This window comes from Polistes dominula, unplaced genomic scaffold (assembly GCF_049000335.1).
Source record: "Polistes dominula isolate Pdom_NZ unplaced genomic scaffold, Pdom_raw_medaka contig_24, whole genome shotgun sequence".
Taxonomy (NCBI): Eukaryota; Metazoa; Arthropoda; class Insecta; order Hymenoptera; family Vespidae; genus Polistes; species Polistes dominula.
Window position 1 is genome coordinate 3,307,781 of NW_028301150.1, and position 19,434 is coordinate 3,327,214.

The following is a 19,434-nucleotide window of genomic DNA, read 5'->3' on the forward strand; positions in this document are numbered from 1 at the left end:
CTCTAGCTCGATACCACACGAATACTGTGAAGAGTAAAAGAGAAAGACAGAGAGAGAAAGAGGGAGAAGGAGAGAGAGAGAGAGAGAGAGTAAGGGTAAGGGTAAGTAAAAGGAAAGAAGGAGAGTGAAAGGGGTGATGATAGAAAGTAGAAAGGAAAGAAGGAACGAATGAGTAAGCGAGAACAAACGGGACAAGGGGGATGAGATTATACGCGAAAACACGCGGCTGGTGCTCTCGTGTGTGGAAGGGAAAATCAACCGGGAGGCTGCATCAGCGAAAGTCTCGTCCAGTCTTTTTTGCACGGAAGAGGGCGCCGGCCTTTATTGACCCATTCGCCTGCAGCTAGTTAGCTTGCTTGCTTGCTTGCTTGCTTGCTAGCCTAGCCTAGCTACCTACCTACCGTGAGGTTACCGACTAATATCGGCCTAATTACTTTTCTCCCATTTTCCTGAAAGATTAAGCGCCCCGCTTCTCGCAACTGGTTCGACTCGCGACGAGAGTGGATAATGCATGAAAGAAAAAGAAGAAAAAAAAGAGAAAGAGAGAGAGAGAGAGAAAAAAAAGTTCTCTACTCGGAAAAACTAAACCACGAGCGAACGTGAATTTTTCCCTTATCGCAAATTACAAGTTGGGAACAAACTACCGATGAGAATAGAGGCAAGGAAAACTAACCGCGCGCTAGGGTTTTTTTTTTTAAACAATGTTTCTCACGGTGAGTCCGATTGTTTTAGGACTTTGTCTCTTTACTTCTCTTTTTTTTTTTTTGTTTTTTTTTAATTATTTTTTTTCCCCATTGTTTTTTCATCCCTACTTCTCGTTTTTGTTGTTTTTTTTTTTTCACCGCGTTGTTCTCTTTTGCAGAGAAATTAGAACAAGGATATTAAAAGACGTTTAAGGAGTAGTAGTACCTACTGTTTTTCCAATAACGAGAAACGATCGATTTTGTTGTCTTATTATCAAAGAATATCGCTAATAATAATAATTATAATTATTATGATGATAATCATTATTACAGGAAATACTAAGATTCTCATTATCGAGTATATCGAATACTCGATAATCGTTTCGTATTTCTTCAAAATCTTTCTACTGAAATGAATTTTAATTAAATTTTGCAACAACGTGTACTATATATACCATCTTATGCAATGAATCGTTACGAATTGAATGGTACGAATAAAAATTATATAATAAAAAAGAAAAGATAGAGACAAGATAAAATAAGATAAAAACAAATTGTCCTTCACGTGATTAAAGTAGCTCATATTATCAAGTAGATAATAAAATCAATTAATTCATATATGCATTTAGTGTACTTTAGAATTTTACACTGTTACTCTTACTAAATTTGATCATTTTTTTATTATTCTTATTATTATTATTTAAATATTTCTTAATACCAGAATCAATTTAGCTAGTCAAGTAAGAATAATACAAAAAGTACATTTATTTAAAAAATTAAATATCTATTAATAAACTATAATTTCAATCTGATATTTTATTAGATAAAAATTATCAACACAAAATCATTACTGACCAGGAACATTAAAACAAAAAAAAAGTGCTATTTTTAGCTTAAACACAATCTAAAATAATAATAGAATAAATTACAATATTCGATATACCTTAAAAGATTGTTAATTAATCGAAATAAATGTATATTGTAATCTAAAAGTACGTAATACAATATTCGACGTAGTGTCCTCTTCAAAATCCAAAAGTAAACTAACACATTGTCATTTATGAAAGTCAGTTTAAGATTTCTTTTATTGATTCTTGTTTATATGACTTTCTAAAGGAGTATCATAATAATAGACAACGAATTTCCTATGTTTCTTATATTTTGATATATTTCTTTGATATTTTCTCTCTCTCTCTCTCTCTCTCTCACACACACACACACTCTCTCTTTACAACTTAACGCGTTGTTTTATCGATTACGTTTGAAACCAAAAAAGAAATACAAAAATGTGTACATGAGTGGATTGGTATTTCAAAGAAGGTGAGAAGGAAAAAAATAAAAAGGAAATATCTTACTAGAATTTGACCTATTTACGTGAACTCTTTCGATTTCTATTAGATAAGATTCTGAAAAGCACATCGAACCCGACGACATTGCTTGACTGGCCGCATTTTCCATGTCAGTCTCACCGGTGATGGTAGCGACACATTTAACGAAATGAAACAAAAAAAAAGAAAAAAAAAGAAGGAAAAACCGAATAAAAAAGAGGAAAGAAAGAGACATAAAAGGAAGAAAAAGAGTTAAAGGGAAGTACAGCATTAAACGCATTTGGATTCGTACCAAAGGCTTTCGTCAGTCTGTTTCATCCTCCAATTCTTTCTCTCCAATCTAACATGTATATCATTTCCCTGAGGACTGATTTTTTTTTTTTCACAGAGAGTAATACAATAACGTTGAACGTACTTAATTTCATTTATATAAAAAAAAAAAAAAAGGAAAAAAACCGAAATTGAGGGTAAAAAGAAATTTCGTCAATTAATTAACCAAAATAAAGATCGTTGTAGGATATGACAGCAATAAGTTCACCATACTTTGTATATATTGTATATATATCTATACATGTATATTTTCGATGAAATTATCTTGAACGTGTATTTTTTTTTTATTCTTTCATCACTTGCTCACTTTATTTATCCCTCTCTTCGTTTCATCTGGATAAAATATAAGAAATATTATATATATATAATATACTATATGTAATAAATTATAATATATATATATATTAATATAATATAATATTTTATTATATATTTTATATTATTATATTATATAATATAATTATATGATATTATAAATAATAAAATAAAAATAATTTATTAATTATAATATAATAATTTAAAGAGAGAGAGTAAAGACAATAAGAATAAATAAATAAAAAAAAAAAAAAGATTAATATCGATTAATTCGAGATTAAAAAAAAAAAAAAAAAAACAACAATAAATAAGAAAATCAAATCACGTTACTTCTAATTAAAATCGTTCAATACTTTTGTCTTATTTCTAATATAATATTTTTCAATGTATGAAATATGATCAATGTATTTTATTTATTTTTATCGCATTATTATTTTGTCTTGATCTACATATTTTCCGATTACAAAAACTACACACCCTTATAAAAAAAAAAAAAAAAAATACATTTTTCTTTGTACAAAAAAGTATCCATAAAATATGTTTAAAAACATCTATTTTTAGAAACACGATACAACAACGCGTCACGTTTCGCGACTTATTCGCGAGAGAGAAGACACGCGACCTCGAAACGCCACAAGGTATATATTGTGATACACATACATACATATATACATGCATACATACATACATACATACATATGTAAATACGTTTAACTTCTTCCTACTTAAAATTATCACGATTAAAAGACGAGAACACCGCATGTCTCATCTGTCAGTTCGGTTCAACTTTCCAATTACTTTTCGTTATCGACTCGTTAAACGAAATATCACGAGATATATATTTACAATAGATTCGATAACGATCACATTAATTAACGCTTGTTCGTAATAACTTTGAAAAGTTACATAGTGAAAATATAATTCTATATTTTATTCTTAGTTTTTTTTTTTTTTTTTTGTTCGTATTTTCTATCTCATTTCCAATTTTATTCTATTACAAAGTTATATTAAAGTGAGAAAAACAGACAGACACACAAAAAGAGAGAGAGAGAGAGAAAACTAAAATTTATGAAGATAAAATAAAAAAAAAAAATAATGAATTGCAATAAGTGAATATAAATCTTGAAAGAAATCGTAACGAACGAACGACTAATTTATAGTCATGAAAATACAAAGAGGAAGTCACGAATCGTACTTTCAGAAAATTCACAGAAATTCAACCAGAATATTACCTTTCGAATACTCATACATATGTACGTAATGAACACGATGGCTGATCTTTCTCCATCTGTGTCTCTCTCTCACACATAGTTACCCACTAACTCACTCTCTCTCTCTCTCTCTCTCTCTCTCTCTCTCTTTCTCATTAATTCGAATACCAATATTCGTCGTGTATGTTTGAGTACAGATATCGTTCCTATCTATATGCATAGAATATGTCTTTGTTTACACCAGCACATATATAAATACCTATCCACGCGTATGTATATTCGAAATATATGTTTACTATAGTAGTAGAGGAATCATATATATATATATATATATATATATATATACATATACGCGTTTATACGGAGTATCGATACATATGACAAATTATGCGACTGTGGCTTTGGAATCAGCCGCATTATGTAGCTGCTACTATCGGATCTCACTTATCTTGTTTGCAACGATACTCTGTCGACATTTCTCGATCTCAAACATTGGGCTCTAGTTCAAATAAATATCAGTTTCTAATGTCCTTTTTTTTTATTCCTTTTCTCTTCTATCTAAATTATATTTAGATCTAATTATATTTAGAATCTATGTTATATATATATAGATTATAAATATTAATCTAAGATGTATATATTTATATATAATTTTAATAATAATATAATTACGTTATATATAATATAATTAATATAATATTAATATAATTCTCTAATATAATAATATAATATAATATAATATATATATAACAAGATCGCATGGCTCAGTGAGGCAAATCACCATCCAGAAGTAATGTCCATCCAGTAATCGTATGTTCCCGAGTTCAAATCCCGGAGGTGAAAAAAAAATTATACGTCATACTAGTAAGAAATTTGGCAACAACTAGACATTATATGTATTGACATCAATTGCTTTTTTGTTCTTCTATAATATATATATATAACATAATTATTATAATAAATAATTAATATAATAATAAATGTTATTACGTTATCTATATAAATATATATTATATATAATTATATGTAATATAATATATATAACGTATCACAAATAACAAATATTATATATATGTTACATAAACAAGAAAAATATATGTTATTATATTAATGTTAAAAAAAAAAATCCTCGGACTTGTATCAAATAAGCGGAATTCATTGTAATATGGAAAATTGGTAACTTGAGATAAAAAATCAAAGTTTACTAACCAGTTACAAAAATTGCTATATGAAGTTAAAACACGTTCAACTTGTAATAAAAATAATTGCATTACGTATGTATGTATGTATAAAATGGTAAAATACATACAGAAAAAGATTGGAAAGGAATATTAAAAAGCAGTAAACAAAATAGCATACACTTATAATTCGTTTATAACAATAACGATATTAACACGTTTATTAGCACGTATACATGCTAGAGCATATAGAATGACGTTGTATTACACATGGTACATCAACCAAACGAACCTGTAACAAGTTCTCGCCTATTACCTAACTACATAGATATACCAGACAGTATCACTACCATAACCATACTGAATTTTCCATTCGAACCAACTAAAATGCGTGGCATTTATCGTTCTCTCATTAAAATTACATTTAGTAGAATGGACGAACGACGATCATAATATGAAATACCTTAATTTCATATAAGTACATACATATATATATATATATATATATTTTCACATATATTCATTTGAAAATGATGAAATTTAGTATGAATAATTAACAATATTATGAATAAGTTAAAAATAAAATTTCAAAATCAATCAAATTCCAAACGTTTGAAACAATTTTTACGTTCAACTATTCTGAAACATTTAAAATAACAAACAAAACAAAAACCCACACATACGCATAGGAGTGTGTGCACAGATATAAACATACACTAGAGTGTCATATAAATGATCTTACCTATTGTAATATTTCAAAATGATAGAAAGAAAGGGAACGATTTAAGAAACGAAAGCATCCCTGCTAGGAGGAAAATAATACGACTGTTAGATTTGAAAGAGCGGTAGTAATATTCTTCCGGAAGCTCGCTCGCAAAAGGAGGGGATGAAAAGAGGTGGGGTAGGGTGGGGTAGGGTGGAATGGGGTGGAAGAGAATCCTCGTAACTCTCAGTGGATGAGAAGTTATGGGGGAGGAGAACAGCACATCCGCTCTTTGCAAATAAGTAAGAAACGACGAAAAGCCCTGAAGATATTCCGTCGCAAGAAAGAGAGAGAAAGAGAGAGAGAGAGAGAGTCGGTAAAAAAGAATAAGAGCTTGATATAGGCCTAGAAGAGAAAATGAAAGAGTACGAGAGAAGAGAAGAAGTATAGTCCACCAAAGAATAGCTTAGAAAAGCTTCGGATGAATAACGCGAACTTTTATTCCACGTAAAAACGTTTCTAAACGTTTGCAATACTTTTTGGAAAAGTTCGAATTGCGTTTTTTATTTTTTTTTATTTTTTTAATTGTAAATATTTTCTTTTTGTTTTTGTTTTTTTTTGTTGTTGTTGATTATTATCGTTATTATTTAAGAAGGCACTAGGATTATCTAAATTGTTTACACGTAATATTGACGACTAATGGGACGACCCAGACTATTTACTATTATATTAACGGGACTATTATTATTAAAGTGACGACATCTACTTTGTTAATCTAAAGTTTCCTTAAACTCGATTTAAAGCTTTTGCATTTTAATTACAATCGGACAAGATGTACTCATCTTCGTTGAATTATAATCTAATTGTAAAAAGAAATAGTTATTTCTTTTTCTCGTTGATTTATCATAACTCTCTCTCTCTCTCTCTCTCTCTCTCTCTGTTTTATTATATGTTAAAAGCAAAGTTCGAATTTTACAGAATGCCTAGGTATTGTAGATGATACCTAAAACTAGCCGATAATGTACAAAATGTATTCATATTTCACATATTTCCAAGGTATTATATAGAATATATTACTGGTGACATATATAAAAAATTTATATCATTTCAAATATGGAATAAATGAAGAGAATGATCTGGAAGTAAATATTTGTGATAAAAAAAAATAACAAAAAATATATATATATATTTATATATTTTATATAATTTTAATATAATATTTTTTATTTTGATTTTAATTTTTAAATTTTTAAATTTTAATTTAATTTTAATTATAAACAATTAATAATATATTATAATATATAAAAATAATATATATATTAATTTTTAATTTTTAATTTAATTTCAATTATAAATTTAATTTTATATTTTAATTATATTTAATTAAATTTTAATATAATAATATTTTACGTAATATATATGACAATTTTTATATAATAATTTTATAATAATATTATATTAATGACTACTATAATATTAATATTATATTAATTATATTTTATATAATAATGGAAGAATATTTGATATAATTATATGATAATTATATTATAAATTATTATATAATAATATATATGATGCAATATATTACGTCAAAATAATAATAAGAAAATATTGTATTTAAACATATAAAACAAATATAAAATAAATTTTTAAAAAATATAATAATAAAAAGACAAAAAGACAAATGGAGAGAACATATAATGTACAATTGTACAAAAAATTTTATTATTGAGAATAAATGTGGCCCTGCTCATTGTCAAATTCAAAACTACGCTCAAATTTTTTTTTTTTTTTAATATTTTTCAATATTCCTCTTTTTCGTATGTGCGCAAAAAAAAAAAATTACGTGCACCAAAAAAAAAAAAGCACATATTCCGTGTTATTCGAATTTCGTAAAAATTTCGATAGAAAAAAAAAAAAAATTGATTCCACGAAAAATTAAATTAAACAACCAATCATTTTCCGCGTGTTTGATTTTTTTCATTTATTTATTTCTATCATGCCTTGCTATTGTGTTTCCTATTTTTCTAGTATTATTTTTGAGTATATTTACTTACAGAAAGGAAAATGGTAAACCACATACATACTTCACATCCTCTCTCTTTCTCACACACACTTTTTCTCTCTCTCTCTCTCTCTCTCTCTCTTTGGTGAACACGAAAATCGTTCTTTTCACATGACCAACCTCTTTTTTACGTACTTATAACACTATACTAGAACGAATAATGTTCGTTCGCAATGAGCACGAAAGAGAACTTCAACATGAACAACGCTGGACTTTGGATTTTTAATACACGAAACAGAACCATGCTTTTTCGTTCTACCAACACATCATCAATATATACACAATACATACATACATACATACATATATACATATCATTTTTTTCCTTGGCCTTTTTTTCTCTCTTTCATTTAGAGTTGGCCTAGTGCTATTAAAATCTTGTAAAAGATCGAGTCAAAAAGATGTAAGCGGTATTCGAAACGTGTTGTTAAAATATATGCCAAGTGTGTAATCGAGCAAATGATGTTATTTAAACGAACTAAATAAGATCTATATATATGTATGTATGTACTTACGTAAGTATATCAAAGAGTAATAAATTATATTGAAGCAATCGTTGTTAAGAGAATTGAATATCATTGAACAGAAGTAATTCGATAATCAAAGATTATTTTGTAACTTTTTAAATACTTTATAATAATTCTGATATTACTATAATATAAATAATATAAATATATAGTATATAATATAATAATATATAAAATAATAGAGTATATAATATAATAGTAAAACTATATATAATAATTCTGATATTACTATTATAAAAATTAGTTAAAATAATAATAATAATAATAATAATGATAATAATATTAATAATATTTGTGCGTTATTTTTTGCAGTATGTGTAACCAATTAGAGGAATAATGATAAGAGTTACAGATAAATGTAATTCAGTATAATATAATATATGTATAATTTTATATATATATTATAAAAGTAAACAATTTAACACTAGATTTACGAATTGAGCCAATTTGACTCATTGAACATTTGATTATTTTATATATTTATAAAATTTAAATACTATTTTTTGAAAACTTATTGGTTTTTAGTTACGTAATGAAATATACATAAATATTAGTTCAATTCCTTTACTCAATCCTTTATTCAAACAATGTTATTACGTCATTAAAAAATAATGAACAAAACATCCGTAAATCTAGTGTTAAGTTTGTTAAAATAATAATAATAATAATATTTATGCATTATTTTTTGCAATAAATGTAACCAATTAAAGGAATAATGATAAGAGTTATAGATATAAATGTAATTCTATATAATACATAGAAAGGAATATATAATTTGTAACGAACCTTAACTATCTCACACCTTTGAACAGTATTACATCTACGAGAATAGTTTGATGTAAAACTAAACGAAGCATCTCAAACAGTTAATTTCAGTACAATAACTGACGTAACTTTACAAATAGTTTGCATAGATTTAAAGGGAAGATTCAACGTACCATGATATTATTTCATTTGTCTCTTTCTCTTATGAAGTATGATCATTATTCTACCTTGTAAAAAGTATACGTAAAAAAAAAATTTGTAAATTATTTCTAGACGTAATTGTTAACGTTTCTATTCGAATTTCCTAAGATCTAAGATAAGAACATTGTAATATAACGAGGTAGTTTCAAATCAAACGAATTCATTTTCCTCACAATACGAATTTATTATTCGGTTCTGTTAAAAATGAATGATAATAATTGATAAGAACAATTTATTACATATATATTTTATAACTTATTTATTATATAAATTATTATATATATATAATTAAATTTAAAAAATATATATTAATTATTATTATTATTATTATTAGATAAGAAATTATTAAATTTATTATACTTAATATTACTAATATTATATATAAAAAATATAATACTTATATATTTTATATATATTTTATATAAAATATAATAAAATTAAATATTATATTAGGGCATAATTAGAATTAAGTATATTGTCAAGGGGAACGAACATGTAGGGGGGGGGCCTTCGGGGTAAACACCCTAAAGGGGTATACCTGAAAAATAAACTTCTTCTTCTTCTTCTATAATAAAATTAAATAAATTAATAAATATAAAAATAATAAAATATCACAAAAATTAATAAATATAAAAAAATAAATATTAACTTTTATATAAAATATAATAAAATGTAATATATATATATAAGCATTATATATTTTATATTCTGTTTATTTTTGTGATATATACCCTGCATGCTGGCTACACTTATAACACACTCTCTTATATATTTTATATATTATATATAAAATTAATTATAATTATATTTCATTACATATCTATCAAGTGAACAAATGAACTCCCTAAAAATTGAAAAACAAAAAAAAACAAAAAATAAAAAAAAACATTTACAATAAAGAAAATAGATATTTAGATGAATGATATAAAAAAAAACCTGCCTGGAACAGTTATGTGTCGAGAGAAATTCTATTCGAAGTAAACGTATGATTGAGAACGAATTCTGACAGCAATATGCACCAGCCACGAAATACAAACAATATCATTTTCGAACGTAACCGAAACTGGCTGACATCACTGAACGATAACGGCCGAGAATAAATTCCTTGTCATCTTCAAATATCGACAAGCATACATATATACAATATACATATACAGATCATAAATATATATATGTATATAAAACACATACGCAGATATACACCACCATATACATGGATGCTGAGTCTGACCTCTTCTATCTCTTTTTTTGTCTACTTTCACCCTTATCTGAACTCTTCCTATTCCTACTGTGTTATATACATATATATATAACAAATATCATGAGAATACACGTCGTACATTCCTTTCTCTTCCTTTCTTCCTCTCACTCTTTCTCTCTCTCTCTCTCTCTCTCTCTTTATCTTTATCTTGCAATTCTCACAGTTGATCTGCATTTTCTCCATACATGGAAATTTTCTAATATACTAGCTACCTACCTATACATAAATACATACTACATGCATACATACAATTGATTATTTTTTCGATCGTTCGTTATACACGGGGATTTGTTGGAACGAAAATTACGATGAAAAAAAAAAAAAAGCATAAAAAGATAAAATATCTTTAAAACGAATTTCGTGAGAAGGTCAACTAAAAAAAAAAAAAAGTGTGATATAAACGAGCCTGTTTTCTCTGAACAATAAAATAAACATTAAAAAAAAAAAAGAAATAAAAAATAATAGAGGAAAAATACAAAAGAATAAAAAGAAGAAGAAGAAGAAAACATACAGGTAAAGTTACGCTTTAAAATCATATCAGGTTGAGAAATGTTGTCGACTAATGTTCCTGTGATGTATTAAAGTGACTAGTTACATCATTGAGATGATCGATAAGCTGACAACATGACAACTCGTAACTCGTTACTCGACATAGATCGAAACGATGCTTAATGATCCTTTTTAATAAATAAAGCTACAATTAAAAAAGTAATCGTAATGACTATCTTTAAAAAAAACGTTGCACAGTTTCTCTACCGTTCTTAAGTGCTTTTCATTTCAACCAAAACCACCCCCATTCTTCTCCTACTCTTTCACCTCAAACCCCTTTTTATTCTTATCTTCATTGTCCTTAAGTTTTGTTCAGCACATTTTTCTTAAGGTTTTTTTAAATAACCCTTAAATCTTTAAGCAAATCTCGTTAAGTGTTTTCCACTTCTTCTTCTTCTTCTTCTTCTTCTTCTTCTTATACTACTATTTCTTTTCTTTTTCATCTTTTTATCTAGAAATGTTCTTAACTTAAATTAAACCAAATTTGTCGTTAAGCGTTTAAATTTGATTATATAAAAGTAATTTACGAAACGTAAAAGAAACAAAGTGGGGGGGAGGGAATTATTATATAATTAAATATGAAGGAAGTAATTATATATATATATATATACGTGAGAAGACAAAAATAAAAATAATAATTCAATTACAATTTATTTTTTTTTCACTTGACAAGATTTTTAGAAAATATTTGGAATTGTTTGCAATCGAACGAAACGAATCCTTTAAATCGAATTTATTAAAAATTCCATAGAAATATTTGAATTCATTTGTACAATACTTTTTTTTTTATTAATCTTTAGAGATCTCTATCATATTCCTTTGAATACAACAAAATCCTGGTTTTTTTTTTTTTTCATATCAAATAGCACAATAACGATATCCTACTGTCTATTTTTAATTTAACGACGAATGAATTCACGAAGGAAATCAACGTGGATTATGAAATATGGTAAATGACAAGCAACTTTGACGATAAATATCACCAGTTTCAAAGTATGACGGAAAAATAAAAACAAAAAGAAATAAAACCGAGATACAGATAAAGATAGACATACGGATAAAGATAAAGATAAAGATGAAGATAGAAATTGATAAAGATAAAAAGAGATAGAGATAAATCAAGGTAGAGAAGAGATTTTTTGTCCTATAAAAAAAAAAAAAAAAAAAAATAGAAAAAAATTCGTACACTCGACAACGCCATCATAGAAAAGAAAATGAAAAAAAATCATTGTGAAAGAAAGAAAATGCATTTCAATTCGCAAATTTTTTTTCTTTTTTTTTTTTGTTCAATTGACGATTCATTTAATTATTTAACAATGTGTTAAGGAAAAAATATAAACTATTAAATTTTTATAATATTATTAATAAATATTCAATATTATAATTTAGAACACTTTAAATACTTGAAATTGGATAATTTACTTCTTATTTCTTTTCTTTTCTTTTCTTTTCTTTACTTTTCTTTTCTATATTTTATTAACACAAATAAAGTTAAAATTTTCTCTAGAAGAAATTTTCGTATAACGAATTTAAGAAGACTTCGATCGACCTAATTCGAAGTTGTTTTTATCGGTGTACGTGTCCACGTAATAATCCTGTTAAAGAATAAAAGAACACACACACACACACACACACCTCTTTAGAAAAAAAAAGAAGCATTTGAAGAAAAATGTTTGATTGAAAAAGAATTCTTTTTAATTAAATATAACGATGGGAAATAATTAAATCAAATTATACAAAAAATTAAAAAAAGAAAAAAACTAGGAAGCCTCGAAATGACTCAAAATTAATAAATATAAACGCAATATACGAATCCTATAATTTTATAATAATTATTTTATACAAAGTTAACAACTCGTGAAATAATTCTTATTTTATGCTATTATAAAAATTATGAAGTTGATTGTTCCACTTTATGCTTATAAATTTAAAAAAAACTTGAAAATAATATTAAATTTTAATATTTCCTAAATTAATTATTCAAAAGTTTATAAATAATTATTTTGTACAAAGTTAACAACACGTGGAATAATTCTTATTTTATGCCATTATAAAAATTATGAAGTTGATTGTTCCATTGTAGGTTTATAAACTCAAAAGATTTGAAAATAATTATTTGTCAAATTTATTTATTTCCTAAAGTCATTATTGAAATGTAAGTTTATAAAACTATAATAAAAATAAAATTAATTTTTAATTATTTTTATTATTAATTTTAATTATTAATTTAATTATTAATTTAATTTTGTTTTAATTATTAATTATTAAACGTACAAATGCTTCATGTGTATACCTACTTCTACTATAGCAGAACTCATCTTCAAAAAGTCATATAATAATTAATCAAAGAAAATGTATATTATATAATCTACAAATACGAAATATAATTTCGAAGTAACATCTTCAAAATTCAACCACAAACTAATTCATTAAACTCTATTAAAGTCATTTAAAATTTTTTTATTAATTCTTGTTTATATGACTTCTCAAAAAAAATAAATTCTAAGGAATATTATTCTCATTATACATGCATATATGTAGCCTTGTTTTCAAATATTCCTGGTCAATAATAATTTTAAATTGAAAATGTTTATGCAATGAAATATCAATTATATAAATTACGTGTCACGTTGTTTGTCCGCAATGGACTCCTAAACTACTGAACCGATTTTAATAAAATTTTGCACACTGTGTGCAGTTTCATCCAACTTGAAAGATAGGATAATTTATATCTCAATTTATCATCGCAATATTATTTTATTAATCGCGAATTATTTGTTTATTAACAAAGAGTCATGATTATCGCTGTTAGTTCGATAAGATTCTAACAGATGGCGGTATAAGGTAATTCGTTGACTTAAAGACATGTGTATCGGACTGATTGTGAGCCACAGCAACGCGTGGCAGGGCATAAATAAATATAAAAAAATATAATGAATGTTATGCTCCTGTAATGAAATATTAAATTATTCAATATGCGAAGTATATTAACAGGTATATCAATTTTAAACAAATGTGTCCATAATTATGAAAGTGGTTAAAGTCAAAATTAATAAAAAATAAGTTTATCAGTTATTATACACTACATTATTATAAACTAAATAAATGCAATGTAATTTTCACGATATTATCAAAAATGAATCGTTAGATAATGTTTGTTATTTCAATATTGTGTAGAATTCATATAGTGTTCAAGTATAAATCTTTAAATATCTCAAAACAAGATATATATATATATATATGACCTAGACCACACTTTCATAATTATGAGCACAAATATGCTTTGTATTATTCTTACTTTATTGAGCATATAAACTGAATCTAATACACACACACCAACTAACACTAGAATCTTTAATAATCTCGTTCAATATCCGATCGAATGAGAATTCTATCTCATTCTCTCTCTTCTTACCTTTATGTTCCCTCTCTTTTCATATCGTTTCATAAGATTTGATCGTTACTATCCCATTAGAAGTTTCACTTCAAAAAAACTTTTCGAATTAAATTCAAATCATTAAGAATCATTCAAGATCACGATTGATTTCTTGTATAATTTCTTAAATCGAATTAAAGAACCAGGTAAAAAAAAGAAAAAATGATTCATTTCTTCATTTTATTTTTATCTAGATATGAATATCGATCTCGAGCTTTCATGCTTCTGATAAATCCGTTGTATTGCTTTTTGCTTTTTTTTTGCGTCAGTCATACGTGTTTATCTAATCTCAACGTCAACATTTTATCAATGCGTCGGCGTCGAGGTGATACGACGAACGAAAAAGCTTCCTATCGAATAATTTCTATATATGCTATTTCTCTTTCTTTCTTTCTCTATCTCTCTCTCTCTCTCTCTCTCTCTCTTGAAATAATCGACGTGACACCGTAAACATGCACGCTATTTGTTAATCGGAAAAAAGAAGGAAAAAAATATAAACAGAACGCTTTGCGTCTACCGTACAAAATAACTTTTCATGAAACTTAATTGTTTTGACATAGTATTCGCTTAATTGCAACTTTGTTATCCTCGAATTATCAATACTTCATATATTTCTTTCTTATTCTTATGATTAATATCTTTTTATTTTTTTCAATATTCTCATAATAATTTCTTTATTTTTGTAACCCTTAAGGAGGTTAAAACGAACCATTTTTAACACTAGATATACCTAGGGATCCTATAGGAGTGATGCGCCATGTACATTGCTGGGGGACCGGAACTCGATTTTGCGCGCGAATGATTTAAACATTGAAATAATTATGAAATAATGAATTGCATCAAATACAGAGAAAAAAAATGAACTATATTTAATGATAATTAAAAATTGATATTAAAATAGAATAGGTTACATGAAAAAATGATTATAAATTCAAGCGGTCCCCCAAAATTTTCAGCCAATGGCACATGAGCTGAATATGAATGGCACATCCCTCCTAGAGGATCCCTAGATATACCATACCAGTCGTTTTGACTGATTGGGCCATTTTAATATTCAAAATGTTTACTTCACACATGTAACATTTGTAGTTCTGTAAATAATTAAACGTTTTGTTATTTAAAAATGTCTATAAATCCATTTATCCTATTAAAATTAATATTGTGAAACATTTTTTTGTTTGTTATTTTTTAAAGAGTAAATAAAGACTGGAAACCTCAAAAGGCATCTTTTTTTTTATATACACCAGTCATTTTGACTAGTGTGATAGAAATGGTGGTATATCTAGTTTTAAAGACCCTGAAGTTTTTTACTACAAACGATTTGCTTCCTTCTTTATCTATATTTAATACATTGACAAATACAGACTATATTTATATTTCTATATATATATAGGTATAATAATGTTGCGAAGGTAAATGTATTTAGCATGATTATACTTAAGATGTTACGGTATCGGTGTTGACAAATGTTAATTGTAGTTGAAACGTGCTCGTGCATTATTTTAAAAAGCAGAGAAAAATAAAAAAAAATAAAAAATTAATCAAAATTGAAAAAATTCGTTAAGTAAACATTAAATAAAAATAATACTTGTCATAATTAATAACAAACAGTGATAGAAAAATATATCCGAAGCGTTAAAGGGTTAACATAAATTTATTTTACCTTGACGGTAGAATAATAATAATAAAAAAAAAAAAAAGAAATTAGAACAAAATGAGAGAGAATAAAAAAAAAAAAAAAAGAAAAAAAGATAGTCAAATGGGAAGGAAACATACGCAAGATCGATGATCAGTGTCGTAACACGCGATCCGATATGCACAGAGCAGTAACGATAACCCACCTTGAACAATAGCTAGATTAAGGGCTTTCAAGGGCGGGTGCGATAGACTCGTAATTTCAAACAACGCCGTAGCTAATTCGAATCCGTTGCGAATTCTACTCTACATTTATATTGGCTTAAAGTTAGATAAAGAAAAGTACAAAATGAAAAAAAAAAAAAAAGACAGACCAAAGTGATAAAAACATTTTTAAAGACCCTGACGTTTTTTTTTGTTTTTTTTTTACTACAAACCATTTGCTACCTTCCTTATCTATATTAATACCTTGTGACAAATATGGACTGTAATATATATTCTTATAATATATTATTATATATAATTATATATATATAGGTATCATAATTACATACATATATATATAGAATATAGAATATATTATTATTTATATTAATTTTTTAATATTTATTATTATATATATAATATAAATATAATATAAGAAATATATATATATATAATTAAAATAAAAATATAATATATTATAAAATAATATAATAATTAAAAAAATTTATTACATAAGTAATAAAATTTAAACAAAAATTTATTATATAAATAATAAAATTAAAAAAATATATATTATATATAATTACTGTACTTATTATTAAAATATATATATATATATATATATAATTACTATACTTATTATTAAATATTAAAATGAATGTATAAAATGTAAATAGATATGGGACAGAAGTTTGATATGAGTTTCTTCATATACAGAAAAAAATTATAAATTTAATATCGACAATTAAAATAAACAATTGGAGTATATTATAAAATCAATTCAGATTCATATTGATACAATTTACTTATCTTTTCCAGAAATGAAAAAACCATTCTAATACAACTGCATATTTTTATTAGTCTCTTGTATAATTACTTTTCATTTTCTTCCGCACATCAAAAGTTATTAATCATAGTATACAAAACTTAAGAACGTAGTTGTTAGAACTGTTCGTTTATGTTTTTGACAATTTTTATGTCAGATGTTTCTATCTCGGTTTTCATTTCTCTTACTTTTTCATTTTCTGTTAAATTGTAATACTTTGACAAACGTAATGAACGTAGGATTCTCTCATTTATTCGGTCAGATAAATGGATGCTTTTTGTTGTTGTTGTTTTTTTCTTTTTCTTTTTCTTTTTCTTTTTGCATGCTAATTTTCACTGTTCGTTTTTTCGTGTTTCAACTGGAGAGTTATCTAGAAAATTGTGGAAGTTATGAATGTTCGAGGGTATGCATGATAGGGGTTGAACCTTTTATATACGCTAACAAAACTTTATTATTTTCTTTTTTTTTTTGTCCAAACTTACATCCACGATAACTCGAAAAATTATTGAACAATTTCATTTGAATTAGACTCATTTCATTTGTAATTAACTCAAACGTTAAAAACTGATTCATCCTTTTTATTGTAATTATAAGTGAAAAATTAAACCACAATTTTGAATATTTCCCCAGCACCCCCCCCACCCCCCGAATTGTTTTTATTATCATTTCAAATGTGTTTCCGTAAAAAAAAATAAATTTGGTTTTCCTATTTGAGATAATTACAAAAGATAAAATGAAAGAAGATCGTTAATAATTCCTATGCATTCAATAACACTACCTTCAAATAAACGTCATTCATATAATTATTAAGATTTTTCAATACAAATTAATATTAACGTTATTGAAAGATTAATAAATAAAACAAATAAATCACAATACTTAATCTTATTTATTTGATGAGATAATAATTCGTTGACATAATATCGTTATATTCTTCAGTTCGATAAATAATATATAAATATCCTTTTATTAATCACTTCTGTTCTATCAAAACGAGTAACAAATAATCAAAGAAATAAAACGTACAACTAAATTAATGAAAATAACAAAGAGTTAAACGTTTCGATTGAAGACAAATTGATTACGATCGTATAGTTGAAAGGACTTAATTACTTACTGAAAAAAAAAAAGCGTTAGACGAAAGCTTTCATTAAAAGCTTATGGCTATTCCTGACCAGTAGGTATCGATGAAAGGAAAAAGAAAAAGAAGAAGAAGAAAAAAAAAGCAAAGGAAAAGAAAATCGTTCAACACGTAGTACGCATCGTAGGAAAAGATTAATCGGTGCCACGCGTCTGTTATTTGTCTTTTCTTTTTTTTTAAAACGATCATTTCTTCACACATTTTTACATACGTTCGTTCATTCGTTCGTCCATTCGTTCATTTCTTCATTTATTCGTACAAGGAAATATTTCAAATGATTACTACACCTTCGCTAGAGATATTCTTTTTTTATGACGTAACATGACTAAGAAATTAAAAAAAATCTATAATCAAAAAGGAAAGGAAGAATAAAAATCAAATGTTAAGATATTTCTAAAGTCTATATTACGTAAAATATCTGGTTTTATCTTTCTCTCTCTCTCTCTCTCTATATATATATATATATATATTGCTTATTCTTTTTACACCTTTTTCTAATTGAAACCAGTAAATATATCGTATTAAGCTAAGATATGAAATATTATCATTTGATAGATAACAAGGTTAGTACAAATAATCGTTATCAAAGATTATTTCGGTCATTAGAGATTTTATTATAATATCGAACAATGTTTATTTAATTTATTAATCGATTTTTAACCATAAAAAAATTAAATAATTTCTTTATTTCTCTCCCTATTATATATATATATATATATATATATATATATATATATATATATATATATATATATATATATATGTATATATTAATATTATAATGTTATATAATATTAATTTTATAATAATTTAATTAATATTTTTTAATTTTTTAATTTTTTAAATTTAATATTAATTTTAAAATTAATATTAAATTTATAATAATAATAATAATAATAATAATAATAATAATATTAATGTTATATTATATATGTATAATATATATGTTAATAATATTATAATATTATAATTATAAATATTAATTATATATATTATTTATATATTTATATAATATATTATATAATAATATATATTAATTTTATATATTATATATATATATATGCAAATAAAAAGTG

The 19,434-nt window shown here is 25.3% G+C and overlaps 1 protein-coding gene across 5 annotated transcripts in view; it reads right to left on the reverse strand.

Moving 5' to 3' along the window:
- Positions 1-19,434, reverse strand: part of LOC107064762 (neurobeachin-like) — a 136,812-nt gene that overhangs the window by 115,412 nt on the left and 1,966 nt on the right. The gene's annotated exons all lie outside the window — the stretch shown is intronic.